This window comes from Rattus norvegicus, chromosome 13 (genome assembly GCF_021556685.1).
Source record: "Rattus norvegicus strain SHRSP/BbbUtx chromosome 13, alternate assembly SHRSP_T2T, whole genome shotgun sequence".
In the NCBI taxonomy this organism is placed as follows: Eukaryota; Metazoa; Chordata; class Mammalia; order Rodentia; family Muridae; genus Rattus; species Rattus norvegicus.
Genome location: NC_141546.1, coordinates 97,901,291 through 97,914,313, shown reverse-complemented (window position 1 = coordinate 97,914,313; position 13,023 = coordinate 97,901,291). Strand labels below are relative to the sequence as shown.

The window sequence follows — 13,023 nt, the reverse complement described above, 5'->3', positions numbered from 1 at the left end:
CTGAAAAACAAACTCCATAGTCAACATAAGCATGGGTTTCAGGAAGAAGTTTTATTGTAGAAGACAAATTAAGAGAAAGGAAACAAACAGAGCTCCCAAAACAAGAAGAATTTCTATTGAGAATATATATATATATACATATATATATATACACACACATACACACACATATATATATATATATATATATATATATATATATATATATATATATATATATATATATATAAAGGTTTTATTGGGGAGGGGGTGAGCTGGTGAGTTCAGTTGGCTCACCATGAAGTACTCAGGCATGTCCCATCCCTGTAGTTAGTCAATAGTTTCACAGACATCTTCTAAAGTGATTTGCAGACTTCTATTTTACTCCTCACAAGGGTGTATGCCTGTCTCTTCCAAGAAAGCAAACATCTCTGCTAGTCCTGTGGAAAGCCTCAGTCCTAACCCCCCTCAGGAAGAACTATTCATGTTCACTATGACAATCCATATGCACAGAGGCTTTGAGGACATCAAATTAGCATTTGTAATCAATCAATAGTTTCCCTGCGTTGAGGGGTAAGAAAGTGAAGTCATGGAGATTAAATACTTTCTTCCTCAGGAGAAAATAAAAAGAATAAAGGAAAGATGAAGAAGCAAAGCGCTGAGTTATGACTGATGAGTAAAGGACTCACACATGGGAGAGACTAGGCTGCTCCTCTCAGAAGTTCACCAGCTCTGTGCTGAGGTAGACAACCAGGAAGGGCCAGAAAGAGTCAGGCAGGGCCAGACAGGGTGAGCAGGGACAGGCAGGACTAGGAAGGACCAGGCAGGGCCAGAAAAGGTCAGTCAGGATCAGAAAGGGCCAGGCAGGGCCAGGCAGGACCAGGCAGGACAAGGCAGGACCAGGTAAGGCCAGGTAGGATCAAGCAGGATCAGGCAAGGTCAGACAGGGCCTGGCAAGTAATTTACCTAGGTCTTTTGAACTATAGGTTCCAGAAAACTGTAAATAAAATTTACCCCTAAAAATAAAACCCCTGGGGTAAGTTAGGGCACCAGGGCTGGTGCATGGAAGGGAAGTCACTAGGGCAAGAAGAACATTGAATCCTAGGGCTTGGGCTCCTCATGAGTGAAAGGGCTCTGCAAAGGACAGTCTGGAAAGGCTCACAGCAACTTCAAGCCATAGCAAAGTTCCTGGGAATACAGATAGCATCCTCTTAGCGTTGCTGCAGTTCCTGAAACTGTCCGTGCAGATTGCTAAAGGCTACCAAGGAATCCAAGCGTGTCCCAGGGAAGGGTGTTCAGTACTACTTACATACACATGCAATGGGCCAGGGTCTGATTTAGAAACATGAGACCTCTTGGGACCCCGAAATTCTTCAAGACTAGATAATCAATGACATGGATAGATCAACAGTCTCTCGAATATCCTGTGGGGGCAGACTGGAGAAAGAAGGATGGAGTATCGTGAAGCAGGTAACAGGCAAGGAGCTGGTCAGGTTACTGGCCCAGTAGCTGCCAATCCTTAAACAGAGCAAAAGGCTTGTCTCAGTCACTGTTCTATTGATGAGAAGAGCCACTACAATCAAAGCAACTCTTATAAAAGAAAGTATTAGGGGTTGGGGATTTAGCTCAGTGGTAGAGCGCTTGCCTAGCAAGCACAAGGCCCCAGGTTCGGTCCTCAGCTCCAGGAAAAAAAAAAAAAAGCATTTAAGTGGGGACTTGCTTACAGTTTTAGGGAGTTAGCGCATAAATAGGATGGTGGGAAGCAAAGCTGGGAGCAGGGGTTGAGGACTTTATATCCTGATCTTTAGGCAGGAGAGAGAGAGAGAGAGAGAGAGAGAGAGAGAGAGAGAGAGAGAGAGAGAGAGAGAGAGACTGAGCCTAGTGTGAATTTTTGAAACCCCAAAGCCCACTCCCAGTAACACACCTTTCCCAACAAGGCCATACCTCCTAATCCTTTCCAAATTGTTCCACTAACTAGGGACCAAGCATTTAAACATAGGATCCTATGGGGACAATTCTCATAAGACCACCACAAGGCTCAGGCTAATTCTGTGCTTTTATTTTATTGTAGCTGCTTCAAGAAGCACAAACAACGGACATGAGGACGTTTAGTTTCCCCAGAAAAGTCTGTCGTGGCAGGATGACCCTTCCAGAACATGACAGAGATCCATGCTAGAACAAAGACAGATTTTGGCACAGGAAGACACTCCAAGACTGGAAAATAGAGTCCTAAAAACCTCCACAAAGCTGCATCCACACTCAGCAAACGTAGACAACCCCCCTGAAAGACCATGCGACCCTCAGCATGAGCTATCACCAGCAGCTGCAGGCTGAGTGGCTCACCCAGCACCACCGGATGTGAACTAAGAGCCTCGTACCGCGCGGCCCTTCTTCCTTCCCTAGGCCCGGTTTATTTTTCTCTCTCTAATGCTCCATTCAGGCAGAGCTCTCCAGCCCAGCTTCCCAGGGGGTGTGGCATCACCAGCCCATCCATCTTAATGAAATAACCGAAGTGGAGACACAGAAAGGCTTAGATTGCAGATGAGCACCAAGTAATCGATCCGCTCGTTGGCGATAAATCCAATCCAGGCATCTTAATGACCGAAAGCAGTCATTAAGACAACCAATGGCTTTGGCCAGTCACTGCTGTTTCAGTCTTGGCTGTGTGTCCGGTATCTGGGCTGTGAGCAGAAAAGACCAAAGCAGATGGTTTTTAAGTTCAGCATGACTTCCTGTTGACACACCTTTCTCTTAACCTCAGAGATTATTCTGGAAGGGACATAGTGAGCTTGCTGCTGAGTTCGTCAGAGAGCAGCTTGTGGTCAACTGTGTAAGATACAGGCCACCCTTCCGTGAATGCCCTGGTGCTTGACTATGGGGGGACTCATGGTTGAACTCCAATCTTCCTCCTCCATCACGCTGCCCCCTCCTACCTGCCTTCTGTGTTCATCTGGAAGATCAAAAGATGAAAAGTAGATTAATAAACGGTGAGGGGCAGACTGGGAAGGAAGATCTGAATTTGTGGTGACAGGAGGTTCCCCCAGTGACAGTGCTGGTTCCCAAGATGACAGTGACTTCACCCCCATCCTTTATAATAATAATCCCCCACCAGTTACAGATACACACATGGCCCCAGCTCTGTTTTTCTCTGCTTCTGGAGATTGCTCCCTTGCAAAGAGGTAGGACTAAGGCTTTTGCTGATCCAGGGCTAAGGAGGGAGGTAGAAACACCTCCCATTTCTCTTCCACTCTCCACAGCTTGGGCTTCCAGAGAGCAGCATAAATGGAGTTCCCTACAGAGCCCCACTTCATTGTAAGAAGGATAACTATGTAAGGAAGACCTGCAACAGACTTAAATGCCTGATCTGGGAGCCTTGATTGAGTGTAGACCCATCACGCATGTATGTCCAAAAGCTCAGCTGAGTGTGGGTCTGAGTTGCAGCCGTGCCAGTCTGGGAGAATCACAGTAAAGGTTTGTCTTGGTTCTCTACCCTCAGGGACCAGGACAACTTGTGTAGTCTCTGAACCTTGTTCTCATCTGGAGACTAGATGTACCCGTTCAATAGCTTCCCGATGCTTGCTGTCGGTCAGGCACACTTGAAGGACTGCTCATTCAAAGCCTGGCCCCTCGGGCACACTGCAGTCTGCTGGGAGAAGGAGGTGAACCAAGATTAGCTGTTGTTGCATGCCGGGCGGTGATAAATTCTATGAGGAAAGATGCAGGCAGAGGCAGCCATGGTGATGATGCTTCACACAGCCGCAAGGATCTCTGTAAGGGCACCGCACTGATACACAGAGGGAGAACACATTGAGGGAAAGGACTTCCAAATGCAGAGGGTCTGCTGGCGGCAGTGGGGGTGGCTGGCTCCAGGGACAGCCTGAAATGCTACCATTCTCTTCAGGCTCCTGTAGAGGTGAACACAGTTATTAGCATTGCGCTTTAGATGAAAGATCATATGGTTCAAATTTGTTATGAGATGAAGCAAATAACACAAAGGAGAACCAGGTAGGAAGAGGAGACTAAAGAACACAGACAGAAGCCTTCAGAACTCCAGTGACGACAGTGCATACAGAGAGGCAGATTCAGCATTAGCACCAGCATGGCGATCTAGGCCAAGCAACCCGTCACGATATGCCTTTTGATGACTCAAGTTCTCTGACTTCAGTCTGCTCTTGCAACAAGCTGAACAACTTAACATACCAAGCCTCACATAGAACTATTTTACCCTTGAATTAATTTATATATTGTAGCTATTCAAAGCTATTTAGATTGTATAATTCTGTGAAGCAGAAATCACTTTACACGTAAGGAAAATTTTGGTTCAAAACCATTAACTAACTTGCCCGTCTGGGGATGCAGCTCAGTGGTGAAGAGCTGTAGAAAGACCCTCAAAACACATCTGTCAGACGATTGCATATGCACATGGAGATTGTAACAAATGGGGAGGAGACAAAATGTGGCCAAATGACAGGGCTGGGAAGGGCAAGCAATATGAAGTGGATGGACGGTACCCACATCTCTCTGTGCCCAGTCTACCATATCTGAGCTACTGTGTGTGAGTCGCCTCACTTGAGTGACCAGGTTGATGGATTTCAAGGCAGAGCTGGGCCTTAGAGGAAAGTTCACAACTGTAAGTGTGTGCAGTTTGCAAAGACAGTCTGCATGCACAGGGCACTATGCTGGTTATAGAGTGCTTGCATGAGGTCATTTGCTTTCAGAGGCTCACTGGTACCCTGGGCAGGGATGAAGTTATCTTAAAGTTCACATCTTAGTACAAAAGATACAGGACACATGCTGCATAATTCTGCCCAACAAGGAATCTGACCAAAACAGTCAAATTAGAGATGCCATGGGATCTGGGGGTCCAGTTACTGTGCCCCCTCTTGCTGATCTTTATTTCACAGCTTCAGAAAGTGCACCAAGCATTTCCAGCCACCCTATTCCGTATCTCTCTCTGATCTGCAAGATGACTTTGCCGTTCGGGGAATCAAAAGTCACTGTGTTTTCCTGAGGCAGAGAAGGTTACCGTGCCCATTTGTTGGCAGAGAGGAACCACTATCAAGTTTTCCATAGAAAAGAAGTATATCGTTCACACTAGTAGAGAAGGTACAGCCAGACTCTGGACAGAGTGACAGAGCTAAGGTCACATCAGACTCAAACCCAGCAGAAAATAGGTAGCAGGGTCTATCAGGAAGGTTCCTAGAGAGAGGTGACTCAGGTAGAGCAGGTCAAGGGCAGGTCATCTCAGCCATTGTTAAACCCATTCTAAGACTGGTGCCATCCTTCCTGCTACAGACTCCAAGGGTAGAGAATAGATCTGGGAGAGCCTGTGTCAAGGCAGCATGACCTCACTCTGCACGTTGGAGCTCCCAAACTCACTAGGTTTGGTGACAGAGAGTCCTCCTTACAGACAGGCAGGCGCTTTACATTCCTCCTAAAGCTTCTGCAAGAGCTACCAGCTCTACCTGGAACATGGCTCTGACCACTTCCTCCTTCCAGGGCATTGTTTCCCTCCCTGTCACTGATTAATTTTGCTCGTTTTATTTCCTGCGACAACTCATCGACTGGAAAACTCACTCTGACACTTACCATCTGCCTGGGTTTGTGATGACTGATGGGCTGGCTCATGTGTCTGAACACCGAGTCCCCAGATGGTGGCACTGATTGGGAAGGTTGTAGAACCTTTAGGAGCTGTGCTGACAGAAGTGGGTCCTTAGGGGTGGGTCTTGAGACTTTGTACTGTGACCCCACTTCTTGGCTGCTATCTACTTCCTGATTTGATTTTGGACATGATATGACCAGGTACTTCAAGCTCCTGCCATCACACCTCCCCCACCATGATGGACTGAATCCCCCTGGAGTGTGAAGAAAAATAACTCCCTCTTCCTTTAAGTTTCCTCTTGTCAGGTATTTGGTCCCAGAAACAAGAAAACCAAATATACAGGTTTAGGTGGGTCCCAGGTACTCAGAGGCAACTTGCTGTTCTGCCATGAAAATCACGATGCAAAATCACGTCAACTCTGGATGGTCATTGAAGTCAGCTGGCATTCTCTATTTTGTAAACCACTGTCCAATGAAATCAGAATGTCTTGATTTCTATCCCCTTTTGCCACTTTAACCTCAATAATTAGCAAATTATCCTGGGTACCCGACATCACCACTGACCCTAACTGACACCTAGCATTACCCACTGAGGATATGAACTCTCGTTCAACCCTCTTAAGTGGTGCTTCTTTTCTCACACCTGCCCTCTTCCTCATTCCAGACACAAAGTGCCCTCGATCCTTAAAGATGCTTTCAGACTGTAGGTCCCCCTCTCCTTCTTGAAATCCTCAGTGGTATACTAACAGGCTATGTCTTTCACTGGTGCAAGGCTTTAAAGGCATAATCTCAAGGCTCAATGTGCATACAAATCCTACATAAAACTACAGATTTTGCATCTCCATCCAGCATCCTGCTGGCCCAGGAGAAAGATCTATAGGTCTGAGCCATTGTCTTCTAATCCACAACCCTACGACCTGGGTCAATGTCTTTACCTCCAATGCTACTGCACACATTATTCCTGACACGTATTTCTCATTGTGTCAATGTTCTTTCCAAACCATGGCTTCTCAGTTCTTTTGTTTGCATTAGCTTTGACTGTCTTGTCTTATACCTCTCCCATGGCTCCCTTCTTGTGCTATAGATTTGGACATTAGCTATGGCCACAGCCCTGCTGTGGTCTTTACTGTCTCCTTGCTCCTGTCCTTTGATCCCTCACATCCTTCTAACAGCATCCTCCTCCCCCTGTCTCTTCCTTGCCCCTCAGTCAGTTGATAATTTGCTTCCTGTTTCACAAAGGCGATGAAAGAAATCAGACTTGAATAGATGGAAGTCTCCCCTCTACTTACTACTAACATCTATGCCCATCTATATACCCTTTCTAGATTTACTGTGAGTCAGTCTTCCCACACTATATGTGTGCCCTTTAAGAGTGTTTCCTTCTCGCCTACTGCTCTGGTCATCTGTCACCTGCCTCTATCATTTCTGCATCAACATTTTTTCTTATGTGGTTGATAACTTACACTCAGGGAAGAACTCAGGGCTTTCCCCATGCCAGATGCATCCACTTTGTAACTGTTACACAAACTCATTTCTCATCCTCCAGAACAAAAAGAAAGAACCCACTTGATACCTTCAAACTCTTATAAGTAACTGTGGATTCTTCTCTACCAATGTATAGCAAAATTCTTTAAAAGATTTCTAATTGTCATTTCTAATTGCGCTCTGCTCACTCTGAAATTTTTGTCTTATTAGAGTTGTATTTCATACAGAAGTGGTGCACTGCAGCTTACAGAATAAATATGAGGACGGGGGTGCTTACATAACCTGTATTATAAATCCTTTGGTTCTACCTTCAATGCAGCATGAAGCAGGCAGGATGGCAAATGCTATAGTCCTAGCTCTCAAGGGGAGAGACAAGAGGACCATGAGTTCAATGTCATTTTCGGCCACATCGAAAGTTTGAGGGCAAACTTGGCTAAGTGAGATCCTGACATAACAAAGAAAATATATCAGCGAAGAAGAAGCAAATGCCACTCTGAAGCCTAACAGGCGCTCTGTACCTTTTATGCCCACAACAGAACTCTGGATTTTGATCCCCATACCCTGACATCAAGTTCTTCCTAAACCACCCCCTTACCCCCACACATAGATGGCCATACCAACCATAAAGTTTAAATTTTTAAGATGTTTCTTCAATTAAATATCTGAGCATCAGCATCTGTCTCAGTTAGGGTTTTACTGCTGTGAATGGATACCATGACTAAGCCAACTCTTATAGGGACAACATTTAATCGGGGCTGGCTTACAGGTTCAGAGGTTCAGTCCAGTATCATCAAGGCAGGAACATGGCAGTGCCCAGGCAGACATGGTGCAGGAGGAGCTGAGAGTTCTACATAGCAGAATACTGACTTACAGGCAGCTAGGATGAGGGTCTTAAAGCCCACTTCCACAGTGACACACTTACACCAGAAAGGCCACACCTACTCCAACAGGGCCACCCATCTAATAGTGCAACTCCCTGGACCAAGCATATGCAAACCATCCCAGCATCCACCTACATCTTTCTCTCATATTAAACAGCCAACCCACTGCTAAACATACTGGCTGCACCATGAGAATAGACCCAGAGTCTGCACTGTTCCTATTGCCCCCTCTACAACCCTAATCCAGGGTACTCGCAGCCATTGCTGTCCTCAGAAAGTGAAAATAAAAATTAACTCATCCATTGACATCACCGTGTGGCTTCCTGTCTCAGCACACAGGCCAGAGCCTTCAAGAATTCCCATAGTCCACTGCCCCTACTTCTTGATCTCATCTCTGTCCAGCCTCTTAGTCAGACTCCATAGAAGCCCTGGCCTCCTGGTAACTCTACTGCACATGAGAACAGGTCCTCTTGGCTGTCCCGCTGCTCCTCTGCACTGCAGAAATCTCCAAGTTGTTACATATGTTTCTTCTGCCACCTGGCCACTCCTCACTCAGCTGCCCATACCCCATGCCTTCATTTCCTGCAGACCCCTGTTGAAAAGACTTTCTTAGAAGGCCTTCCTTGCTTGGTCTTACAATGTACCCCAAGAGTCTCTGCTCCCCTACTCTGCTGGGCTCCTTTTTGTCAGTCATCACCACTTGCTTATGAATTCCATAGATAGGTAGACGATCAAATAGACTGTAGGTAGAGATTGACATAGTATTAGGTATAGTTGGATAGATAGATAGATAGATAGATAGATAGATAGATAGATAGATAGATGGATGGATGAATAGATAGATAGATGAATAGATAGATGACAAATAGTCACTTAACACATTAAGTACTAGACAGATGATGAATAGGTAGGTAGATAGATAGATAACAGAGAGATAAATCAGAAATGATTGAATATATAGATGATAAATAGATATTCACATATTTAGTATTTAATAATATAGGTAATACATGGATAATTAGATGATGGATGGATGGATAGACAGACAGACTTACGTTTTAAGTTCCTGCTAACATACAAACACTATTATTGCTCAACCCCAGCAGTTAATCATGCGTGGGGGCTATGTTTGCATCGAGTAAATGTTTGTCTTTTGAATGAATTCACTGGGAATGTACTTTCAGACTGTACTCTGAATTACTAGCCCTCACCAGGAGCAAATGCACTGACGTCTCTAAGCCTGTACGTCTAGCGTCCGCTAAAATATGCGTGGCACGGCACACTGCCACTTTGTTTAAATAGGTTAATTTCCTCCGTTTCGCCTTTCCCTAGTGTTGACATTGACTGTGCATCTCAAATTTTCTATAACAGTCCCAGCTGACACTTGCAGCCCTGGAAATTATTAAGTATTCCCCTCCTGTGATCAAAGCTCACAATAACTATTTGGAATAACTAGCGATGTGCTTATCTGAACACGGGCACCATGACAGTCTTGGACGTCCCTTTCAGCTCTCTTAGAGAGGGAGTGACCATATACTGGGAAGAAATGGGTGTTTTTCCCTGGACACAGTTCTCAAACATAATAACATGTGATACACATCTACCATCACCACATCACAGAGCATGTAAATAAAAAATGTAGCAAGAAACAGTAAATTTTGAAATACTGAATTAATTTTAAAAATCCTCATTTTAAAAAGGCTCCTGGGAAAGGATACTACTATGTTTTAAATATCACAGAACCCAAAACCAAAAGTTAAAATCTCAGTTGTGATATTTCTTAGACCCATAGAGAGAGAGCTGTGTGATTCTCTGAGTTATCTAGCCAGACGTGCCCCCAGCCTGGAACATTCCTGGCTACACAATGCATGTGAGTGCTTTGTAAGTAAGTTTGCCAGAGCTCCTTGGCTCTCAAGGAGATTCTTAGTGATGTCCACCAACAGCAAACTCTCCTACAGTGTTCCTACAGAATTGCTTCCCTGCCCTGCTCCCTACTAACACTGAGAGAACCCAAGAATTAGGAAAGCCAGGGAGAAAAGGAGGGCCACCCAAGTTTCTGAGCAAACATACCATAGTAGGACCTGACACACAAGAACACAGAGATGTTTTCTTTTGTGAACCTTTGTTCTCCAAAGTTGCCTCAGGAGGGCCCAGGAAGGGTTGTGGGAGAAAAGCATAAATGAGGTGGAGTGGCAGGCCCTAGGGACCCATTGCCTGCAGTCAGAGCCACATAGCAATACAGAACACAGGAGAGGGACAGCCTCCGGACTTGTAAGAAAGGGAGGCCTTTGGTGGGTGTTCTGAGATTAGTGAGAACGCTATAGGTAGAGCCCCACTGCCTCTCCCTCTGGTGGTGAGATGTGGCTCTCTCCATGCGGTTCTGAACCAACAGTTTCTAGAAAGAGGTGGCTTTATCAGTGCTGTCTGGGAATGGAGACAACTGCTTCATCCCTCTAGGGCTGCTGGCAACATGGCCTTAAGGCTTGTCAGCTTCCATTTACTCCCCATTACTCCTGCTCTTCATGCCCCTGCCTCATCCTACCTTACACATCCTGGTGTACACAGAAAAAGGCCAGGACGACAGGACCGAAGATCAACCTAAAGCCTGCTGACCCTTAAGAGCACCCTCTGCCTGAGCAAAGAAGAGAAGCAGAGAGTTCAAAGGTGAGCGACTTGTCTGGTGAAGTGCCTGGCCCTCTTTTCCTTTAAAGTGTTAAAGACTCCTCCTGATGCTTTATCATAAGTGAAACCTGAGGCATGGGATACAGAAGGGGAGTGGGGTGGGTTGGCGGGTGATTTTGAAGATCACCAGAGATTCTGATAGCCTCCAGTAGCCAGTACTTTCCCCCAAAAAAAGCTATCACCTCAGACTTCAAAGAAGGTCAGGGTGGGATTGAGAAAACCAGGAGAGCACACTAAGTCTTGGACACCAGACATGAAGTAGTCAATCATTAGAAAGAATACCAGCCCTAATTTATGAGAACGGGAATTACGACTCAGAAAGGGAAAGTTGTTTTCCTAAAAGACCACAGTTAAAGGCTGGAGAGCATCTCTCAAAGATCCCTGGTAGAGGAAGGGAGTCATTTGAAAGAGATGATGTGGGGGCCCTTAACTCCAGCTGCTGCCGGCTCGTCTGTAGTGGGCTGGAAACTGAGAGACCCTGCTGAAGCTGCCGTGTGGATCGGCATGTCCTTCTCCTAACCCCACCACTGCCAGCCCAGTACTAACAAGGTTCTGCTTTAATCTCCCTCCTCGACTGACTCCTGCTCTGTGTATCATCCCGCTCACAAACTCACCCTCCGCTTTGGCCTCTCTACCCCTCGTAGGTGTTTTAACCACTTTGAAATCAATCTCCCTGCAACCCAATACTGGTTCTTTACTTGGTTTACAACTTCTAAAGCAACGTTTATGTGACGACATTTAAGGAAAAACCCATGTGTCCCCTCATCTTTTCTTGCATTCCCCATTGTAACCATCGCTCCCTTCCCCCACCTTGTTGGGCAACAGTCTGCCTAGATCTTCCTTGTGTAAATGCTTCCCCTAACACACTCGGGTCTTCTATCTTTCACTAGGGTCTGGGGTCAGGGTGGGGAGACATACAACTCCTCAGAAACACTACCTTTGGAAACTTGTCAGGAGGAGTCAACTTTTCCCTGTATTTATAGAGTCTGTGCCTAGGAACATAGCCCAGGAAGCAAGAGGGAGAGATAGCTTGCTCTGTTTTTGAACAGTTAATAACAATCATTTCTTTATGGGGTAGCATGCTGAATACATTTCTAGCCTGCACACAGTGATTCAAGGTATGTGGTCTCGTCTGCACCGTGTCAAGCATTTACCATTTCTTTGGGATGGAAACATTTAAAACGATCTCTTTTTGGCAACTTGAAGGATATGATGCTGTATTCCTCAGACTAATGTTGCCCTCTGGGTAACAAAATGCAGAATTCTTCCTGTCTAGTGTGACACTGGACTGATTTCTCCCAAGTCCCATATCTTCTAGCAAACAGATTCCACTCTGTGCTTCTCTGAACTCAGCTCTCGTCTGTCCCACATGTGAGGGAAACCGTGTGACATTTGTCTTTCTGTTTAACCTATATCAACCCTTCTATATCTGCCCATATTGCAACAAATGTAGGACTTTCTCTTTTTTGAGGCTAAATAGAATTCTGCTGTATGTATGCACCACATTTTTACTTATCCATCACCTTGTGGCATTTGGTTAATGAGCACTCCTTTATGTGCTTGTTGGCCATTTGTGCATTGTCTCTTTTGAAATATTTATGTGAGCACTAAAATTCTCTGCCCATGTTTTTAAACTGGATTGTTGCAGCTATTCCAACTGCTGTTGGGATTTTTAGTTCATCCCGCGTTCTATAGACTAGCGCCATGACACCTAAGCACGTGGGGAAGCCCTCTACAGTCTGAACATGGGATTGCGTGTGACTCATTCTACTTTTCGTCATATACACAAAGAAACCAAGAGTTAGGGAGTAAACAGATAGATAGGTATATAAATTCATAATAGCCAGAAAAGAGCCCCATAAGCCTTGTACAGTTCCAGGGTAATCTAACTTTCAAACTTAAATTTATACCCAGCTACAGTGATGTAGGAGTTAAGGGAATTTCTGAATGCTTATAAAAATATTATCTCAGATATAATTTATTGTATATTCATTCACTAAGTCATACAGTCAGATATAACTGTATATATGATTTCATTATAATAATTGATCTTGAAGGGAGAATAATGGATGGGAGAGAATTATCACTGGTAATATTAGAATTGTAGGTCACATCTCACCCTTCAAAGACTAAAGCAAATGTGACCTAATGCTGCTGGGATGCTCAGATCTATCAAGATGTAGGAGTTTTGTCCTCTTTTTAAACTTTTAAAGATTTACTTATTTTACATATATGGATATTTTGCCTGCCTCTCTGTGTGTGTGTGTGTGTGTGTGTGTGTGTGTGTGTGTGTGTACCATGAGCACGACTAGTACCAACAGAAGAGGGTATCCAATTCCCTGGAACCACCATGTGGTTGCTGGGACTCAAACCCAGGTCCTCTGCAAGAGCAGCA

The 13,023-nt window shown here is 45.1% G+C and overlaps 1 non-coding gene across 13 annotated transcripts in view; it reads right to left on the bottom strand.

Annotated features, from left to right (window-relative positions):
- Positions 1–2,017: 2,017 nt before the first annotated feature.
- LOC102555798 (uncharacterized) overlaps positions 2,018–13,023 on the bottom strand; it is a 97,395-nt gene continuing 86,389 nt past the window's right edge. For 6 of the 13 annotated variants that reach the window (XR_015635704.1, XR_015635719.1, XR_015635728.1 and 3 more), the window contains 3 exons: positions 3,534–3,625; positions 2,913–2,929; positions 2,018–2,660 (listed from right to left, as the gene is read on the bottom strand). This is a non-coding gene — a transcript (uncharacterized LOC102555798). Of the gene's footprint in view, positions 2,661–2,723; positions 2,930–3,479; positions 3,885–13,023 lie in introns of those variants that run through there. The other 7 variants (XR_015635698.1, XR_015635706.1, XR_015635733.1 and 4 more) reach the window with 4 other exon arrangements.